At 43.8% G+C, this 21,780-nt stretch overlaps 1 protein-coding gene across 2 annotated transcripts in view; it reads right to left on the reverse strand.

Annotated features, from left to right (window-relative positions):
- FAM135B (family with sequence similarity 135 member B) overlaps positions 1-21,780 on the reverse strand; it is a 174,501-nt gene that overhangs the window by 120,342 nt on the left and 32,379 nt on the right. The window contains exon 1 of one of the 2 annotated variants that reach the window (XM_056522810.1): positions 4,299-4,428. The exons of the other annotated variant lie outside the window; for it this stretch is intronic. The gene's annotated coding sequence lies outside the window, so the exon portion shown is untranslated. Of the gene's footprint in view, positions 1-4,298; positions 4,429-21,780 lie in introns of those variants that run through there. 2 annotated transcript variants of the gene reach the window in all.

Below are 21,780 nucleotides of genomic sequence, written 5' to 3' on the forward strand. Positions count from 1 at the left end.
TAGATAAGAATATTCTGTTGCCGAAAACTGGTATGTCGATTGGTCGGCACTGCCGTCGGTGGTGGTGCTTGTAGTGGATTGAGTTCAGAAAATGAAAACAGAAAAGCCTGGCACTCACCAAACCTGCTGAAGAAGTTCAAAGTTTATTTCACATTGTCAGATCCGAAACACTACGCGTTTCGGCTATCGCCTGACATCTGACAATGTGAAATAAACTTTGAACTTCTTCAGCAGGTTTGGTGAGTGCCAGGGATTTTCTGTTCACATTCTGTTGCCAAAGGAAACCCATGGACCCGCACGAAGCACGTGAGGGGACCTAGTGTGAGCATGAAGACCGATTGGACCCCCACATATATGTTGCTGGGGGGTGCTGATTGGGTAGAATGACAGTTCTTGAGGCTCTAGTGATGTGATCACATTTAGGGGTTAATGGCAGCCATCAATCACAGTCCATGAAGTGGCTTGGTAGAAAGAATGTACACCCTTGTGCGTTAAAGGGGTACTGTGGTGGAAAACAATTTTTTTTGTCAAATCAACTGGTGCAAGAAAGTTAAACAGATTTGTAGATTACTTCTATTAAAAAAATCTTAACACTTCCAGTACTTATCAGCTGCTGTATGCTCCACAGGAAGTTGTGTTGTTCTTTCCAGTCTGACCACAGTGCTCTCTGCTGACACCTTTGTCCATGTCAGGAACTGTCTGGAGTAGGATAGGTTTCCAATGGGGATTTGGACAGTTCCTGACATGGACAGAGGTGTCAGCAAAGAGCACTGTGGTCAGACTGGAAAGAAATACACAACTTCCTCTGGAGCACACAGCAGCTGATAAGTACTGAAAGGGTTAAGATTTTTAAATAGAAGTCATTTAAAAATCTGAATATCTTTTTGGCACCAGTTGATTTAATTCCCCCCCCCCCCCCCCCACCGGAGTACCCCTTTAACCCCTTAAGGACACATGACGTACTGGAACGTCATGTGTCCACTCCCGATCTATAACGCGGGGCCACGGCGTGGCCCCGCGTCATAGCGGGTCGGGCCCGGCCTCTAACAACGGCCGGGACCCGTGGCTAATAGCGCGCGGCATTGATCGCTGTGCCGCGCGCTATTAACCCTTTAGACGCGGCGTTCAAAGTTGAACGCCGCGTCTAAAGTGAAACCGAAAGCATCCCGGCTAGCTCAGTGGGCTGTTCGGGATAGCCGCGGTGAAATCGCGGCATCCCGAACAGCTGACAGGACAGCGGGAGGGCCCCTTCCTGCCTCCTCGCTGTCCGATCGCCGAATGACTGCTCAGTGCCTGAGATCCAGGCATGAGCAGTCATGCGGCAGAATCGTTGATCACTGGTTTCTTATGAGAAACCAGTGATCAACATAGAAGATCAGTGTGTGCAGTGTTATAGGTCCCTATGGGACCTATAACACTGCAAAAAAAAAGTGAAAAAAAAAAGTGAATAAAGATCATTTAACTCCTCCCCTATTAAAAGTTTGAATCACCCCCCTTTTCCAATAAAAAAAAAAACACAGTGTAAATAAAAATAAAAATAAACATATGTGGTATCACCGCGTGCGGAAATGTCCGAATTATAAAAATATATCATTAATTAAACCGCTCGGTCAATGGCGTGCGCGCCAAAAAATTCCAAAGTCCAAAATAGTGCATTTTTGGTCACTTTTTATATCATTTAAAAATGAATAAAAAGTGATCAATAAGTCCTATCAATGCAAAAATGGTACCGTTAAAAACTTCAGATCACGGCGCAAAAAATGAGCCCTCATACCGCCCCATACACGGAAAAATAAAAAAGTTATAGGGGTCAGAAGATGACAATTTTAAACGTATTAATTTTCCTGCATGTAGTTATGATTTTTTCCAGAAGTCCGACAAAATCAAACCTATATAAGTAGGGTATCATTTTAATCGTATGGACCTACAGAATACATATCAGGTGTCATTTTTACCGAAAAATGTACTACGTAGAAACGGAAGCCCCCAAAAGTTACAAAACAGCGTTTTTTTTTTCAATTTTGTCGCACAATGATTTTTTTTCCCGCTTCACCATAGATTTTTGGGCAAAATGACTGACGTCATTACAAAGTAGAATTGGTGGCGCAAAAAATAAGCCATCATATGGATTTTTAGGTGTAAATTTGAAAGAGTTATGATTTTTTAAAGGCAAGGAGCAAAAAACGAAAATGCAAAAACGGAAAAACCTCCGGTCCTTAAGGGGTTAAGTACCAAGGCACCAGCACATACATTTACGTTTAAGGTCCTTTAGGGGTCAATGGGATATTCCCATCTCAAGTTGCAATCCCCTATCTATAGTATAAAGGATAAAAAGCTAACCGGTTTGGGGGGGGGGGGGGGGGGGGGTCATACTGCTGGGACCACCGCCAGTCCCAAGAATGGGGGCAATTGTCCCTGGTATGAAAGGTTAACAGCCAATACTACATTTAACCTCTAGGGGGCTGCAAAAATTTACAAGTTTAAAAAGAATGATTAGAGCTCTAGCCATGCACAACTTTGTCCTCCTTCTCTGGACCCCAGTGGTCAGACCTCCATCGATGAGTATCTGTGGTGGGGGGGAACCATCCTTTCGATGTCTACATGTCCCTACATTCTCTCCAGGGACATAGAGGTAGCAGAGGTAGCAGTCGCACCAGGCCCTGGTACCTAAGGGGGCCCCAAAGCACATCTGCCCCATAAGAGACTAGTATTATAATTGGCATATGGGGCCCTGTTTCAGATTTTGCATTGGGGCCCAGAAGCTACAATCTACACCTCCGATTCTCTCTATTTTATGTGGTTATTTTCCAACAAGACAAAGTGATGCTGGACAGGTGAGTACAGGGATGAACATTTTAAGATGACCCATAGACTTCATTGAAGAGGGTCACACAACATCCACCTATGTGGCTGCAGTGATGGAGTAAGTGGTAAGCGGGGGTCCTAGAGGTGATACAGTATAAGGGTCCAATGAATGAGTTGGATAGATGATATCGTTTCCTATGGCTGCTCTCGCTGCATGAACATACTTAGGAAATTGTATTGAAGCCCTTCTGCACAGAGCGCTGAGTGTCACCCTCCATCCGGCTCCTGCACTCATTACATAGTCTGAACAATAAAGCAGTTGTGGTTGCCCAGTAGGGGAGATGTTGCCCCGTAACCTTGCTGTCCTGTCGGGCAGCCTCCTTCAGTGTCCCCAGGGCCCCTTGCACCTGTTTTGACCCTGGACATATGTTCTGCAGTGTATTGTATTATAAAATGTGTTGTATCTTTAAGAATTATCTCATGTGAATGTTACCCAGGAGGTACCAGTGACCAGGTGACCCCAAGAGTGACCTATGGGCTCCCTGCTAGTCCTGGGTGGAGATAGCTTTGAGCTCTTTGCGCTCTGCTCTTCAGCTACCGTATATACTCGAGTATAAGCCGAGTTTTTCAGCTCGATTTTTTATGCTGAAAATGCCCCCCTCGGCTTATACACGAGTGAACTCTCCGCCTGTCAATCCCTTCTCAGTGGTCTTCAACCTGTGGACCTCCAGATGTTGCAAAACTACAACTCCCAGCATGCCCGGACAGCCGTTGGCTGTCCAGGCATGCTTGGAGTTGTAGTTTTGCAACATCTGGAGGTCCGCAGGTTGAAGACCATTGAAAGGGATTGACAGGCGGTGATGATGACGGGGGTGTTAATGACAGGGGGGATGATGTATTTCCCACCCTAGGCTTATAGTTGAATAGTTGAGTCAATAACTTTTCCTGGGTTTTTGGGGTGAAATTAGGGGCCTCGGCTTATATTCGGGTCGGCTTATACTCGAGTATATACGGTAAGCTGAGGTCTAGTGTGTGTGTCCAGAGTCATTGGAGACCTCAAAGTCCAGTCCTGCAGCCACCATCAAGTCAAGTAAGATAAAGTCACAGCTTTATGAGTCGTCAGTCCCTGTCATCTGTCAAGTCAGCGTGGTCTGCATTCAATTTTCCAGTCCTACCAAAAGTCCCAGCAGGCCCTTAAGGTCTCTGCATCACTGGTCACCTTCTTGGGCCCTGGCTGAATTGTATAGACTGTATACCAACTGTCTACCCTCAGTAAAGCTAGCGTTGTCCGTAACTTGGTGTCTGAGTCATTTTTGCCCCTGTGCCTAGCCCAGGATCCAGCGGTATACCTTTTGGGTGGTTTTAGGCTAAACCATGCCCTGGCGTCACGAATACAAGGGGTTAATGCCATCTGCCCCTAGGGTAACAACATCTGCCCTCATCACACCCCGCTATCACACGAGTGACTCAGCGCCCGTCCAGCCCCCGTGTACCTTCCACTGCTCATACCATCTCGTAGTCTAATGTTCCCGTCCATTTTCCAGATGTTCTTCTGCTTTTTTCAGGATTTTATCTGCATTTGTTTTGGATCGTAAACCATAATTGTGGAAAAGTGAATCTCCAGCTGAGCGAGTGATCTGCCGGTGATCAACAGCAGACGAGCAAATACGGCATCAAATGAGTAGTCAGGATACTTAAAGGAATATTCTGGACATTCTGAAGGTCACTGAAGGTCATACTCCTCTGCCTCGATCCCCTGAAGCTGCCTGATCCTTGCTGATCACAGCTGCTCCCTACTCCTTCTTGCAGGAAATGCTTATACAGCCAATCACCAGCTGCAGCAGTGACCCGGCCCTGTCCCTGATTGGTCAAGCAGGGGTTTTCTGCAGGAAATCATGTTACAGGAAGTGGAAAGCAGCAGGGACCAGGAGCCATTGAAATGCCCAGAATGCCCTATTAGGAAAACATCATAAAATGTCAGTCTGGCATCCTATGTATAGGAACAAAGGATTTCAGTCATTATTTTAATCAAATACACACTCTGGGTAATTTAGGTTAAACCCCTACCCTCCAGGTATATCTGTAAACTGCTGCTATCTCTATAGGATCAGGATATATGGTTGGTATATACCTCCCCTCCAGCTTTAGCTGTATACTGCTGCTGCTATCTCTGTGGGATCAGGATATTTAATAGTTATATACCTCCAGCTCTAGCTGTATACTGCTGCTGCTATCTCTATGGGATCAGGATATTTAGTAATTATATACCTCCCCTCCAGCTTTAGCTGTATACTGCTGCTGCTATCTCTATGGGATCAGGATATTTAGTAGTTATATACCTCCCCTCCAGCTTTAGCTGTATACTGCTGCTGCTATCTCTATGGGATCAGGATATTTAGTAATTATATACCTCCCCTCCAGCTCTAGCTGTATACTGCTGCTGCTATCTCTATGGGATCAGGATATTTAGTAGTTATATACCTCCCCTCCAGCTCTAGCTGTATAATGCTGCTCTCTCTATGGGATCAGGATATTTAGTAGTTATATACCTCCCCTCCAGCTCTATCTGTATACTGTTGCTGCTATCTCTATGATATCAGGATGTATTGTAGTTATACACCTCCCCTCAAACTCTATTTGTCTAATGCTGCTGTAATCTCTATGGGATCCTGGTGTGTAGTAGTTATACACCTCCCCTCCAGCTCTATCTGTATACTGCTGCTGCTATTTCAATGGGATCAGGATGTATATTAGTTATACAACTCCCCCAGCACTATCTGTATACTGTTACAGCTATCTCTATGGGATCAGCATATATATATATATATATATATATATATATATATATACACACACACATATATATATATATATATATATATATATATATATATATATATATATATATATGTGGTGTCCCGGTACCGCATCTTATACGGTACCTATGTATGTGTGGGTCCCCATAGCCAGAGTCCCTAGGACGTAGGGATCCCTGTTGTGTAGCCTACCCCTTGTCGCCTCTATTCCAACTAATAGTTCAGTAATTTATGCAAGGTTGATGTAAATATAGTAATATATATGTAAATAAATAGTTAATTACCTGTTTCATAGCGTTGCAGGACCTGCGGGTCACGTGACTAGGTAAACTCTATGGTATTCAACTTAAGGACCTTTGGAGGCTCTGTGACGTATGCAATCCCATTACTCTGTGTAATGGTGAATGACAGACGTTCGGACCAATCGGATTCACCCCGCCCCCTGCCCATATAAGGGAGCGGCGGCCATCTTTTCTCTCTCTTGTTCCTGGGCTGTCAAACGAGAAGGACCTGTACCGCAGCTAATGCAGTGAGTTAGGCCCGAGCCTTTCGGCAACGGCTGAGTCATTCAGAATAAAGAGTGGATCAATCCCCAGACACTCTGCAGCATCACCGGACCTAATAATACCCGACGGATCTGCAAATATCTACCCTAAATTCAGAGACTTTCTAAATAGCAAGGTCCGCAACAACTGTCAGTCACTGAGCGATATAAGGACTGTTTGCATGAGACTGTTACTGTGCTTTGGATGTATCGCAAGTATTTATGTAAAGTTGTTCAAGTTCAATCTCCTTGTGGACCTTCAGTCATTTCATGCACCTATCGTTACTGGGAAGCATTACCTCAGCATACCAGCCCTCAGCCTGGCGTCACGAACTATAGGGTTACCGATACCATACCACCACTTCCATACACCCCCAAGGGCTACCACATATATATATATGTAGTAGTTATACATCTTCCTCCAGCTCTATTTGTATACTGCTGCTGTGTATAAGAGATAAGGATATATAGTAGATATACTCCTCCCTTCTAGTTCTAGCTGTATACTGTTGCTGCTATCTCTATGGGATCAGGAAATATAGTAGTTATACACCTCCCCTTCAGCTCTATCTGTATACTACTGTTGCTATCTCTATGGGATCAGGATATATAGTAGTTATACACCTTCCCTCCAGCTCTATCTGTATACTGCTGTTGCTATCTCGATGGGATCAGTATATATAGTAGACATACACCTCTCTTCCAGCTCTATCTGTATACTGTTGCTACTATCTCTATGGGATCAGGATACATAGTAGTTATACACCTCTCTTCCAGCTCTGCCTGCATACTGTTGCTGCTATCTCTATGGGATCGGTATATATAGTAGTTATACACAGCCCTGAGGCTATGTTCACACATGGTGCTATTTACTGCAAGTGAAGAGATTGCAGTAAACATGCATAATTTTTACAGCAATTTGGGAAATTCACCAGAAAAAAAAGAGTCTCGGCAGTTAAGGCTACTAGTTACTGGAGTCAAGATGGCTAAAAAACCATGCCTGCCACATCAGCTAACACAGGTAAGCACAAGGTATACACAAGAACCTTTACATAATTCTATAATATTAGCCTATGTTGCACTATTTTTTCCCCAGGTACAGAGGTCACGGAGGGATTTGGATAAAAGTGAAGGGAACCTACTGAAAGGTGTAGGGTGAAGATAACGGCTCTAATGCAAAATGTGTGTAGCGGCCTACAGAAGTCTGTGTAAAAAGGCTATCAGACCTGACTGTGCTTGTCAATGACGCACCTCCCCCATATTAAGGGTTGCCAATTTGGGGCTCCAAAATTTCGAGCATTATTTATTGAACCAGAAAACTTTCTTTTTTCTTGAACAAACATAATTTTTTAGACTTCAGAGATAGAAAAAGGAAATATTTTCTTTTGAATTAGAGTGTTCTTAATCACAGCATAAAAGTCATTGCATAGCAGTGGACCCCCATAGCAGTGGACCCCCAAATCTATAAAAAGGTTCACAACTTGGAACTTTATCTCTATGTCGGGACTGTACTTCACATTTTTTTTTTTTAAAGAAATATATTAATGAATTTAATTTCAATACCATGCCTGTCCATGTGGTGTGCTATAAAGTAGTAGCAATGTCCACAAGCATCATAATGCACAAAGAACATTGTAACAGATTTATACCTTTTGCACTGACGCATTAGGACTGGACATAGAACATGACCGATAAGACAATAGACTTCAAGGCAAATATATACTATATACATTTATATGGAGGTAGTTTCATGAAGAGGGGCTATTTTAGCATGAATAGATGAAAACTATCAGAATCCTGCCCCTATGTACAAGAATATAACTACTATAATACTGCTCATATATACAAGAATATAACTGCTATAATACTGCCTCCTATATACAAGAATATAACTACTATAATACTGCTCCTATATACAAGAATATAACTACTATAATACTGCCTCCTATATACAAGAATATAACTACTATAATACTGCCTCCTATATACAAGAATATAACTACTATAATACTGCCTCCTATATACAAGAATATAACTACTATAATACTGCTCATATATACAAGAATATATCTACTATAATACTGCTCCTATATACAAGAATATAACTACTATAATACTGCTCCTATATACAGGAATATACTATAATACTGCTCATATATACAAGAATATATCTACTATAATACTGCTCCTATATACAAGAATATAACTACTATAATACTGCTCATATATACAAGAATATATCTACTATAATACTGCTCCTATATACAAGAATATAACTACTATAATACTGCTCATATATACAAGAATATAACTACTATAATAATGCTCCTATATACAAGAATATAACTACTATAATACTGCTTCTATATACAAGAATATAACTACTATAATACTGCTCCTATATACAAGAATATAACTACTTTAATACTGCTCCTATATACAAGAATATAACTACTATAATACTGCCTCCTATATACAAGAATATAACTACTATAATACTGCTCCTATATACAAGAATATAACTACTATAATACTGCTCATATATACAAGAATATAACTACTATAATAATGCTCCTATATACAAGAATATAACTACTATAATACTGCTTCTATATACAAGAATATAACTACTATAATACTGCTCCTATATACAAGAATATAACTACTATAATACTGCTCCTATATACAAGAATATAACTACTATAATACTGCTCCTATATACAAGAATATAACTACTATAATACTGCTCCTATATACAAGAATATAACTACTATAATACTGCTCCTATATACAAGAATATAACTACTATACTACTGCCTCCTATATACAAGAATATAACTACTATAATACTGCCTCCTATATACAAGAATATAACTACTATAATACTGCTCCTATATACAAGAATATAACTACTATAATACTGCTTCTATATACAAGAATATAACTACTATAATATGTTAATGTTTAGGTTCATGGATTCATCCTTCTCAGTCTGGATATGTTGTTCTCTTTTCTGCATACATCATTTTGAGTTGTCTGAGTTTCCTTTTCCCCAGGTGGAGGATGTGAGACGAGGGAAGAGAAGGAACATTTATTAGTATTGTAATTAATACCGCCTGAATCTCCCAGGACTGGGATACGTAATATGATTTAATATGAGAGATGCTCAGGGGAGTCTCTATCACCATTTATAAATTACCACATCGTAGTCTAGAGATTCGGCTGAGAACATTTCTATTCCACATTGGAGGAGTTAGTTTTTTTATTTTTATTTAGTATTTATTTTTTTTATTTTTTTTAAATAAAGGGGTTGTGCTTTATAAAAACCCTATTGGAGAATTACAAAAGAGGTGGGGGACTTTATAGGGACCCCCTTTTTCTTGGTCAGAGGGCAGAGAGGTTGTAAAGAGTGTCTGTCTCTTGGGAGGAACCATCCTGTCCTGCTTAAAGGGGTACTCCACTGCCTCAGGGTTAGGAAAATTTAGTACTGAACGCTTGGTGCGGGCTGCGGGGTCGTGACATCACAGCCACGCCCCTTATGACATCAGGCCACACCCCATTAATGCAAGTCTATGGGAGAGAGGGCGTGGCGGCTGCCACGCCCCCTCCCATAGACTTGCATTGAGGGGGCCTGGCCTGATGTCACGAGGGCCATGACATCACTACCCCTGCAACTCACACCCAGTATTCAGAACTAAATGTTCCGAACCCTGGGTCAGTGGAGTACCCCTTTAACCCCTTAAGGACTCAGCCCATTTTGGCCTTAAGGACTCAGACAATTTAATTTTTACGTTTTCATTTTTTCCTCCTCGCCTTCTAAAAATCATAACTCTTTTATATTTTCATCCACAGACTAGTATGAGGGCTTATTTTTTGCGCGACCAGTTGTCCTTTGTAATGACATCACTCATTATATCATAAAATGTATGGCGCAACCAAAAAACACTATTTTTGTGGGGAAATTAAAACGAAAAACGCAATTTTGCTAATTTTGGAAGGTTTTGTTTTCACGCCGTACAATTTCTGGTAAAAATGACATGTGTTCTTTATTCTGAGGGTCAATACGATTAAAATGATACCCATTATTATATACTTTTATATTATTGTTGCGCTTAAAAAAAATCACAAACTTTTTAACCAAATTAGTACGTTTATAATCCCTTTATTTTGATGACCTATAACTTTTTTATTTTTCCGTATAAGCGGCGGTATGGGGGCTCATTTTATGCGCCATGATCTGTACTTTTTTTTGATACTACATTTGTATATAAAAAACTTTTAATACATTTTTTATAATTTTTTTTTTAATAAAATGTATTAAAAAAGTAGGAATTTTGGACTTTTTAAAAATTTTTTCGTTCACGCCGTTCACCGTACGGGATCATTAACATTTTATTTTAATAGTTCGGACATTTACGCACGCGGCGATACCAAATATGTCTATAAAAAATGTTTTTTACGCTTTTTGGGGGTAAAATAGGAAAAAACGGACGTTTTACTTTTTTATAGGGGGAGGGGATTTTTCACTTTTTTTTTACTTTTACTTTTACATTTTTTTACATTTTTTTTTACACTTGAATAGTCCCCATAGGGGACTATTCATAGCAATACCATGATTGCTAATACTGATCTGTTCTATGTATAGGACATAGAACAGATCAGTATTATCGGTCATCTCCTGCTCTGGTCTGCTCGATCACAGACCAGAGCAGGAGACGCCGGGAGCCGCACGGAGGAAGGTGAGGGGACCTCCGTGCGGCGTTATGAATGATCGGATCCCCGCAGCAGCGCTGCGGGCGATCCGATCGTTCATTTTAATCGCGAACTCCCGCAGATGCCGGGATCTGTATTGATCCCGGCACCTGAGGGGTTAATGGCAGACGCCCGCGAGATCGCGGGCGTCGGCCATTGCCGGCGGGTCCCTGGCTGCGATCAGCAGCCGGGATCAGCCGCGCATGACACGGGCATCGCTCCGATGCCCGCGGTTATGCTTAGGACGTAAATGTACGTCCTGGTGCGTTAAGTACCACCTCACCAGGACGTACATTTACGTCCTGCGTCCTTAAGGGGTTAAAGGGGTACTCCGGTGAAAAACTTTTTTTTTTTTAAATCAACTGGCTTCAGAAAGTTAAACAGATTTGTAAATTACTTCTATTAAAAAATCTTAATCCTTTCTGTACTTATTAGCTGCTGAATACTACAGCGGAAATTCTTTTCTTTTTGAATCACAGAGCTCTCTGCTGACATCACGAGTACAGTGCTCTCTGCTGACATCTCTGTCCATTTCAGGAACTGTCCAGAGCAGCATATGTTTGCTATGGGGATTTCCTTTTACTCTGGCCAGTTCCTAAAATGGACAGAGATGTCAGCAGAGAGCACTGTGCTCATGATGTCAGCAGAGAGCTCTGTGTTTCAAAGGGAAAAGAATTTCCACTGTAGTATTCAGCAGCTAATAAGTACTGGAAGGATTTAGATTTATTAATAGAAGTAATTTACAAATCTGTTTAACTTTCTGGCACCAGTTGATTTAAAAAAAAAAAAGTTTTTTACCGGAAAGGGGTTTTCCAGTGAAAACTATAGTCGACCGCTGAGTGCCAGAGTCCCATTCCAGTGATAGCAGGGGGTCCCAGTAGTTGGACACCCCCCCCCCCCTCCCCCCCCACCGGCAAACAGCTTTTTATGAGTTAGTTTTTTCTGGACAACCTCTTTAAAGGGTTACTCCTCTACCCAGCACCGGAACATTGAGTTCTGAACGCTGTGTGCAGGCTTCCGTGTTCACACCCGCCCCCTTGTGACGTCACGTCCCGTCATGTGATGTCACGTCCCGCCCCCTCAATGCAAGTCTATTGGAGGGGGCGTGACGGCCATTGTGCCCCCTTCCCATAGACTTTCATTGAGGGGGCAGGCCGTGGCGCCACAAGGGGGCGGGCGTGAACACGGAAGCCAAACACAGCTTTTTGAAACTCAATGTTCCGGACGCTGGGGAGTGGAGTAACCCTTTAACAAATACAACCTTTGTTTCATTACCCCCCTCCTCCCCCAAGCCCACCCCCAGACAACCCACCCCCTGCCACCTTTAAAAAAAAAAAAAAAAAAAAAAAAAAATTTATCAATAAGCTATTCTAACCTCTAAATGGAGGCATTAAAATGTACAACTTGCCCAGTAAAAAAAATAAAAATGAAAAATAAAACCTTGTGGGGCTATATGGCTCGTAGAATGCCACAAGGCTAAAAATAAAAAATAAACAAATGATGGAAACTGTTTGGGCAATGAGACGCAGATCGGCTTGGTCATTTAGGGGTTAAGAAGCTTTCAGCCTGCCGCGCGCAGTCAGCGAGATTCTCCTAATGTATTAGCTAGTGATGTAAATTCTCTTCCAAGTGAATAAGCACAAGTGAGGCCTGGAGCAGGAAGCTGACTCAGCCGGTTTGTGGAAGTTTTCTTGGATCGGTGGTGGAATGATTGCGGTGACGCCGTGGAGAAAGGGGGGGCGGGTTGGGGGGGTCCCTCATTTGTTGCCGCCATCTCCATCTCTTTATATCTTCTTGTCCAAACTGGTAAATGTCAGAACGTCAATGGTACATGTATTTTCTTGATATTTTTAGGTCAGAGGGTCTGCTTATCCTTTGGCTCGGAGATAATATCTTTTTTCTCTGGAGTACCCCTTTAAGGGACAAACTACTGTTTGCAGGCCACTAATGAGGTCTACACCAGTGTGATGGCACTAATGGGGGACTGAACACTGTTTGGGGGCAATAGTAGGGGTTAACTACTGTGAGAGGAAATACAGTGGTCCCTCAACATACGATGGTAATCCGTTCCAGATGGACCATCGTTTGTTGAAACCATCATATGTTGAGGGATCCGTGCAATGTAAAGTATAGGACAGTGGTCTACAACCTGCGGAACACCAGATGTGGCAAAACTACAACACCCAGCATGCCCGGACAGCCAACGGCTGTCCGGACATGCTGGGAGTTGTAGTTTTCCAACATCTGGTGGTCCGCAGGTTGAAGACCACTGGTATTGGAGGTTATTCTCACGTGTCCCCGCCGCTCAGGACCGTCACCGTTCGTCATCGCTGCCCTGGATGTCGCCGTCCATCACTGTCGCCGCGTCCCCGGGGTGTCCCTGACGCTCCAGCAAGGCCTCTGCTTCCCCGGCATCCGCGCTCTCCGTCACCGCCATCACGTCATTACGCACGCCGCTCCTATTGGATGAATGGACAGCGTGCGCAGCGACATGATGACGACAATGGAGAGCGCCGACGATGCAGGGGATCCCGAAGAGAACGCGCCGGAGACCCGAGGACAGGTAAGTGATCGTCAGCGGACCACAGGGGGCACCGTAAACGGCTATCCGGTGGCAGCTGAAGCAGTCTGAGCTGCCGGATAGCCGTTTATGCGATGGCCCCGACATACAAAGGCATCGTATATTGATGCTGCCTTCAACATGCGATGGCCTCTGAGAGTGATCGTATGCTGAAATGATCGTATGTCGGGGCCATCGTAGGTTGGGGGGTCACTGTACTGGGGGATAACTACTGTGTATGGGCACTATTGGGGGTACTTACTATGTTGGGGTACCATTAAGGGTCTAATTACAAAGTGGGGGCACTATTGGGGGTATTTACTATGTAGGGGTACAATTACAGATTGAATTACAGTGTAGGGTACTATTAAGGGCACTTATACTGTGTGGGTCACAAAAGAGGGCATTATCACTATTTGGGGCACTATGGCTGGGGTATTTATAAAAAGATAATTGTCTGACAGATTCAGTGGAGACAAATTGTGAGCAGAAAAAGTCATCAGGCCTAATAGGGAAGACAACAAACACGAATCCCACGATCAGAGAAGACGTCACCTGAGAGTCATCGACATAACTGTAATCACTGTATGGGAGTAATGTTGGTCTGTGTGTAGAGCTTTGTTTTCAGCAACAGTATGGCAGTATTATTATCAGCGCCCCTTCCAAGTCCCATCCAAATTATAATCCCATGAATGCCAGCCACAGTACCACCATAACAATGCCAGCCACAGTACCACCATAACAATGCCAGCCACAATACCACCATAACAATGCCAGCCACAGTACTACCATAAAAATGCCAGCCACAGTGCCACCATAAAAATGCCAGCCACAGTGCCACCATAACAATGCCAGCCACAGTACCCCCATAACAATGCCAGCCACAGTACCACCATAACAATGCCAGCCACAGTACCCCCATAACAATGCCAGCCACAGTACCCCCATAACAATGCCAGCCACAGTACCACCATAACAATGCCAGCCACAGTACCACCATAACAATGCCAGCCACAGTACCCCCATAACAATGCCAGCCACAGTACCACCATAACAATGCCAGCCACAGTAGCGCAATAACAATGCCAGCCACAGTACCACCGTAACAATGCCAGCCACAGTACTACCGTAACAATGCCAGCCACAGCACCACCGTAACAATGCCAGCCACAGCGCCACCATAACAATGCCAGCCACAGCACCACCATAACAATGCCAGCCACAGTACCACCATAACAATGCCAGCCACAGTACCCCCATAACAATGCCAGCCACAGTACCACCATAACAATGCCAGCCACAGTACTACCGTAACAATGCCAGCCACAGCACCACCGTAACAATGCCAGCCACAGCGCCACCATAACAATGCCAGCCACAGCACCACCATAACAATGCCAGCCACAGTACCACCATAACAATGCCAGCCACAGTACCACCATAAAAATGCCAGCCACAGTGCCACCATAAAAATGGCAGCCACAGTACCACCATAACAATGCCAGTCACAGTACCACCATAAAAATGCCAGCCACAGTACCACCATAACAATGCCAGCCACAGTACCACCATAACAATGCCAGCCACAGTACCACCATAACAATGCCAGCCACAGTACCACCATAAAAATGCCAGCCACAGTGCCACCATAAAAATGGCAACCACAGTACCACCATAACAATGCCAGCCACAGTACTACCATAAAAATGTCAGCCACAGTGCCACCATAAAAATGCCAGCCACAGTGCCACCATAACAATGCCAGTCACAGTACTACCATAAAAATGCCAGCCACAGTGCCACCATAACAATGCCAGCCACAGTACCACCATAACAATGCCAGCCACAGTACCGCCATAACAATGCCAGTCACAGTACTACCATAAAAATGCCAGCCACAGTGCCACCATAAAAATGCCAGCCACAGTGCTACCATAACAATGCCAGTCACAGTACTACCATAAAAATGCCAGCCACAGTGCCACCATAACAATGCCAGCCACAGTACCCCCATAACAATGCCAGCCACAGTACCACCATAACAATGCCAGCCACAGTACCCCCATAACAATGCCAGCCACAGTACCCCCATAACAATGCCAGCCACAGTACCACCATAACAATGCCAGCCACAGTACCACCATAACAATGCCAGCCACAGTACCCCCATAACAATGCCAGCCACAGTACCACCATAACAATGCCAGCCACAGTAGCGCAATAACAATGCCAGCCACAGTACCACCGTAACAATGCCAGCCACAGTACTACCGTAACAATGCCAGCCACAGCACCACCGTAACAATGCCAGCCACAGCGCCACCATAACAATGCCAGCCACAGCACCACCATAACAATGCCAGCCACAGTACCACCATAACAATGCCAGCCACAGTACCACCATAAAAATGCCAGCCACAGTGCCACCATAAAAATGGCAGCCACAGTACCACCATAACAATGCCAGTCACAGTACCACCATAAAAATGCCAGCCACAGTACCACCATAACAATGCCAGCCACAGTACCACCATAACAATGCCAGCCACAGTACCACCATAACAATGCCAGCCACAGTACCACCATAAAAATGCCAGCCACAGTGCCACCATAAAAATGGCAACCACAGTACCACCATAACAATGCCAGCCACAGTACTACCATAAAAATGTCAGCCACAGTGCCACCATAAAAATGCCAGCCACAGTGCCACCATAACAATGCCAGTCACAGTACTACCATAAAAATGCCAGCCACAGTGCCACCATAACAATGCCAGCCACAGTACCACCATAACAATGCCAGCCACAGTACCGCCATAACAATGCCAGTCACAGTACTACCATAAAAATGCCAGCCACAGTGCCACCATAAAAATGCCAGCCACAGTGCTACCATAACAATGCCAGTCACAGTACTACCATAAAAATGCCAGCCACAGTGCCACCATAAAAATGCCAGCCACATTGCCACCATAACAATGCCAGTCACAGTACTACCATAAAAATGCCAGCCACAGTACCGCCGTAACAATGCCAGCCACAGTACTACCGTAACAATGCCAGCCACAGTACCACCATAACAATGCCAGCCACAGTACCGCCGTAACAATGAAAGCCACAGTACCGCCATAACAATGCCAGCCACAATACTACCATAACAATGCCAACCACAATACCACCATAACAATGCCAGCCACAGTACCACCATAACAATGCCAGCCAAAGTACCACCAGAACAATGCCAGCCACAGTACCACCATAACAATGCCAGCCACAGTACTACCATAACAATGCCAGCCACAGTACCACCATAACAATGCCAGCCAAAGTACCACCATAACAATGCCAGCCACAGTACCACCATAACAATGCCAGCCACAGTACCACCATAACAATGCCAGCCACAGTACCCCCATAACAATGCCAACCACAGTACCACCATAACAATGCCAGCCACAGTACCACCATAACAATGCCAGCCAAAGTACCACCATAACAATGCCAGCCACAGTACCACCATAACAATGCCAGCCACAGTACCACCATAACAATGCCAGCCACACACTGACATGCTGATATACAAACATATCTATGTCCTGATGACTGGGGCCACACAAAACCCAACACTGCAGGTTGATAACATATTTTTTTTTGTTGCATTGTAGTATCTGGCACTGATGGAGAGGTATTTTGGGCTGCTCTATGGTATTTGTTTGGTGCTGCTCGAGAGGAATTTGGGCACAGTACACGTCACTAGTACAGTATACAGTATTGTGTGGATTGCTGCTCGCTGTATATTACTGAGAGCCACCAGATAGGTGCTATGATGTTGTGCCGCCATGCTCATATTGGTGGGGGATCCATCTATATTGGGTGCAGCCTGAGGTAATATGAATGGTCTATTGTAACATTTGTTTAACATTAGAGGGTAATTATTTGATCACTGCATGGTGGTATTTTCCACTGCACTGTGATATCTGTTTTTTTTTTTTTTTTTTTTTTTTTTGGGGGGGGGTGGGGGGGGGGATTATATGCTGCATTGTAGTATTTAGCACTCCTGGGGAAGTATCATGGTCTGCACTAAAATATCTGGCATTGCTGAACAAGTATTATGAGCTGCACTGAGATATATTACACTGCTAGAGAAGTATCATAGACTGCACTACAGTATCTGGCACTCCTGGAGAAGTATTTTGGGCTGCACTAAGGTATCTAGCACTGCTGGAGAAGTATGATGGGCTGCACTAAGATAATTGGCACTGCTGGAGAAGTATAATGGGCTGCATTAAGATAATTGGCACTGCTGGAGAAGAATGATGTACTGCACTTCCGTATCTGGCACTGCTGAAGAATTATTAAGTATTTCTTTGCTGGTGCGGCCCCTGCATCTCCATGGATTGGCTGTTGAGGTTTGGGGTCCTGTGTAGTCTACATTACATATTGCAGTCTTAATATACCAGAAGATCTGTCTCTTCCTTCCCGCAGTGAGATTCTTCCTTTCTGGTGAGTGCGGTGTCAGACCTTAGGTGTTTATTAGAGAAATCTCGTAAAGGTCGTTTGGAGCATTAGCCGGTGAGATTTATGACTCTGTGCAGGATCATCACATGGGAAAAACACTGCAAAAGGATGAAATGTTCTACTGCAATATTTTACCATTTCAGAACAAAATCAGGAAATGTTTTTATTTTATTTAAAAAAACATCATGTCATATTTTTTCTCTATTTAGTTATAGTTAAACCCAGAATACAGTGGGGTGCATGGAAAAAAGGGGCCCCAAAAATATAACTATAAGGGACTGCTATTATGGCATCTGATTTTGCCTGGAGAGAGGAGATCTACGCAGCTTCTTACCAAACGAAAAAGGTGCGAGACCAACCAGGAGGGGGCCCCCTATCTCCAAGGGCCCCATAGTCTGTCACTATAGTATGTACACTGTTGTCTTCCAACATTTCATTACCCATTCGTGATAAGATTTTAAAGGGGTACTCCGGTAAAAAAAACTTTTTTTTTTTATTAATTTGTTTTTTAAATCAACTGGTGCCAGAAAGTTAAACAGATTTGTAAATTACTTCTATTAAAGAAATCTTAATCCTTCCTGTACTTATTAGCTGCTGAATACTACAGTGGAAATACGTTTCCGTTTGGAACACAGAGCTCTCTGCTGACATCATGAGCACAGTGCTCTCTGCTGACATCTCTGTCCATTTTAAGAACTGTCCAGGGTAAATGGAAATCCCCATAGCAAACATATGCTGTTCTGGACAGTTCCTAAAATGGACAGAGATGTCAGCAGAGAGCACTGTGCTCATGATGTCAGCAGAGAGGTCTGTGTTTCAAAAAGAAAATAATTTCCATTGTTGTATTCAGCAGCTGATAAGTACTGAAAGGATTAAGATTTTTTAATAGAAGTAATTTACAAATATGTTTAACTTTCTGGCACCAGTTCATAAAAAAAAAAAAAAAAAAAAAGTTTTTAAGTTTTTAAGCCCAGCCCTAATACTTCAAGCAATGCCCACAAACCCTCCCGGAAATGCCCTACTTTTTCAGGAAATTTGCATTAGCTACGCCCTTTTTGCAATCCATTTTGCGAACGCCTTTACTTTTCCTTGAATTCAGTTTATTTCCGGGACTGGAGATGTGACGTCAATTTCCGATAAGATGTCTGATCGTGTTGGTCTTGCCCCTGGGATCCTCGCATTCTGGGCCGGGTGCTGCTCCAGTCTCAGAAACACTGGTTTCCGGGACTGGCAAAGTTACATCATGCCACAGCCCCTCATGATGTCACACCACGCCCCCTACATTCATGTCTATAGGTGAAGGCGTGACGGTTGTGTATTAGCCGTCACGCCCCTTCCTATAGACATGAATGAAGGGAGCATGGCGCAACATCACAATCAAGGAAGCCCCAGGCTTTCGTCACTGTAGCGCCGCAGCTCTGGCCTGATGATCGCGGGGGGTCCCCGTGGGGCGGACCCCACCGTGATCAGACATGTTATCCCCTACTCTTTGGATAGGAGATATGATGTCTAGGGGTGGAGCACCCCTTTCAAGTACTCGACCCCTGAAGGTTTATTTCGAGTCCCTGATTGTAAATATAAACATAATTATTCTCTGATAGCAGAGGTCTTAGAAATGATGAGAAATTGAAAAACAATGGCGCACATACAATGCATTCAGAAAGTCTTCAGACTCTTTCACTTTTTTCACGTCTTGTTGCTCCTTCTGCTAAAATCAACAAAATTCCATATTCCCCCTCATTCTGCCTCAATACCCCATAATGAAAAAACTAATTTTAGAAATCTTTGATAAATTATTGAAAAGGTAAACTGTAATCTCGCAGTGACATAAGTATTCATACCCATTACTCTGCCCCATTGACAGTGATTTCGTCCTCCAGTCTTCTCGGTGATGAGGCCACAAGGTTTACACACGAGGATTTGGGGATTTTCTGCCATTCTTCTCTGCAGATCCTCTCAGTTCTGTCAGGTTGGATGGGGCCAGCAGTGGAAGCCATTTCCAGGTCTCTCCAGAGATGTTCCATTGGGTTTAGGCTCTGGCGGGGCCACTTAAAGGGGTACTCCACTTAAACTGTTGTGAACGCTGGAGTCGGCACCGGGAGCTCGTGACATCCTAGCCCTGCCCCCTCATGATGTTACGCCTCACCCCTCAATGCAAGTTTATGGAAGGGGGCGTGACTGCTGTCACGCCCCCTACCATAGACTTGCATTGAGGAGGTGGGGTGATACATCATGAGGGGGCGGGGCTATGATGTTGCAAGCTCCCGGCTCCAGCGTTCGGAACAGTTTGTTCCAAACGCTGAGCAGCAGAGTACCCCTTTAAGGACATTCACAGAGTTGTCCCAAAGTTGCTCCTGTGTTGTCTTGGTCGTGTGCTTAGGGTCATTGTCTTGTTGGAAGATGAATGTTCACCACAGTCTGAGGCCCAGAGCGCTCTGGAATATGTTTTTATTAAGAATATCTCTGTACTTTGTTTCATTCAGCTTTCTCTTAAACCTGACCAGTCTCCCTGTCTTCTTGGCTTCTTTCTGCCATAAAGCCCAGATTATGGAGGCTGCAGCGATGATTCTGGACCTTCTGGAAGTTTCTGCACACAGGGTCTTTGGAGCTCAATAAGAGTGGCCACTGAGTTCTTGGTTTCCTTCTCCAGATCGGTGGCTCCACACAATCCTGTATCTGAGCTCTACAGGTAATTCTTTCCCACCTTATGACTTGGTGTTTGCTCTGATACACATTGTCAGCTGTGAGACCTTATATAGACAGGGCTGTGTCTTGTCCAATCAGCCGAATTTACCACAGGTGACTCCAATCAAGGTGGAGAAACATCTCAGAGGTGATCAAGAGAAATGGGAGGAGCCAGAGCTAAATATTATGTGTCATAGCAAAGGGTCTGAAAACTTATGTCCATGCTGAATTTTAGTTGCGGGAGCGGAATTGGTGCGGATGTGCGGAAATTCTGCTGTGTGAATAGACCCATACTCTTCTCTTAGCCTGGAAAAAATTCCTGCACTATTCTCTGCTCCTGCCTGCTGGACAGTTAAATCATACTTTACCAGGATGTTTAAAACTCCTGGGCAATCTCCGCAGCCCGAGTGTAATGCGATCAGGAAATGTACCGAAGTCCCATGCACCTTTCATTGTAATCCTATGACCATTAGGCTTCGTGCCCAGAGTGAAAATTGCAAGATTTCCTGATTCTTTCATACTATAGATAGCAAAAAGAAAATAATAATATATATATTTTTTTTTAACATTTTCCCTTTAGGTTTATTGTTCACCGTGTGGAATAATCCTTTGCACTCAGTACAATATCTACCTTGGCTGCGATGACTTAGCGACAATTATTCACTGGCTTAAATCCAGATTCCCCCTAGAGGAGGGTTTTACATAAAAGTGATGGAAACCATTAAAGGGATCAGGATCTAAGTCCATTAGTCTGTTGAGTTCTCGGCTTTGATATTCTTCCAAGGAACAAAGACTTTTCCTGAAGAATCACATGAAATATTAGACGTGAAGCTCGTATTGTTCTTATCCTTTGTCTCGTCTACGTTGAATAGAATTTGTGTGACAATGACATCGCCATTCCTATTCAGGTCGGCGGCGGCGACGGCTTCCAAATGAAATTACGGAGAGGCCAGATCCAGACTCCACTCATCCTTTGAAAACCAATTACAGAACCAATTAAGGTGCTAAATGAAATTTGGGGCGGTGCATGTTAAGAGCGTAATTCATACAAGGATAAGCACGGCAAAGACGCACGACACCGGCGATAAATCTGCTAAT

This window comes from Hyla sarda, chromosome 5, assembly GCF_029499605.1.
Source record: "Hyla sarda isolate aHylSar1 chromosome 5, aHylSar1.hap1, whole genome shotgun sequence".
In the NCBI taxonomy this organism is placed as follows: Eukaryota; Metazoa; Chordata; class Amphibia; order Anura; family Hylidae; genus Hyla; species Hyla sarda.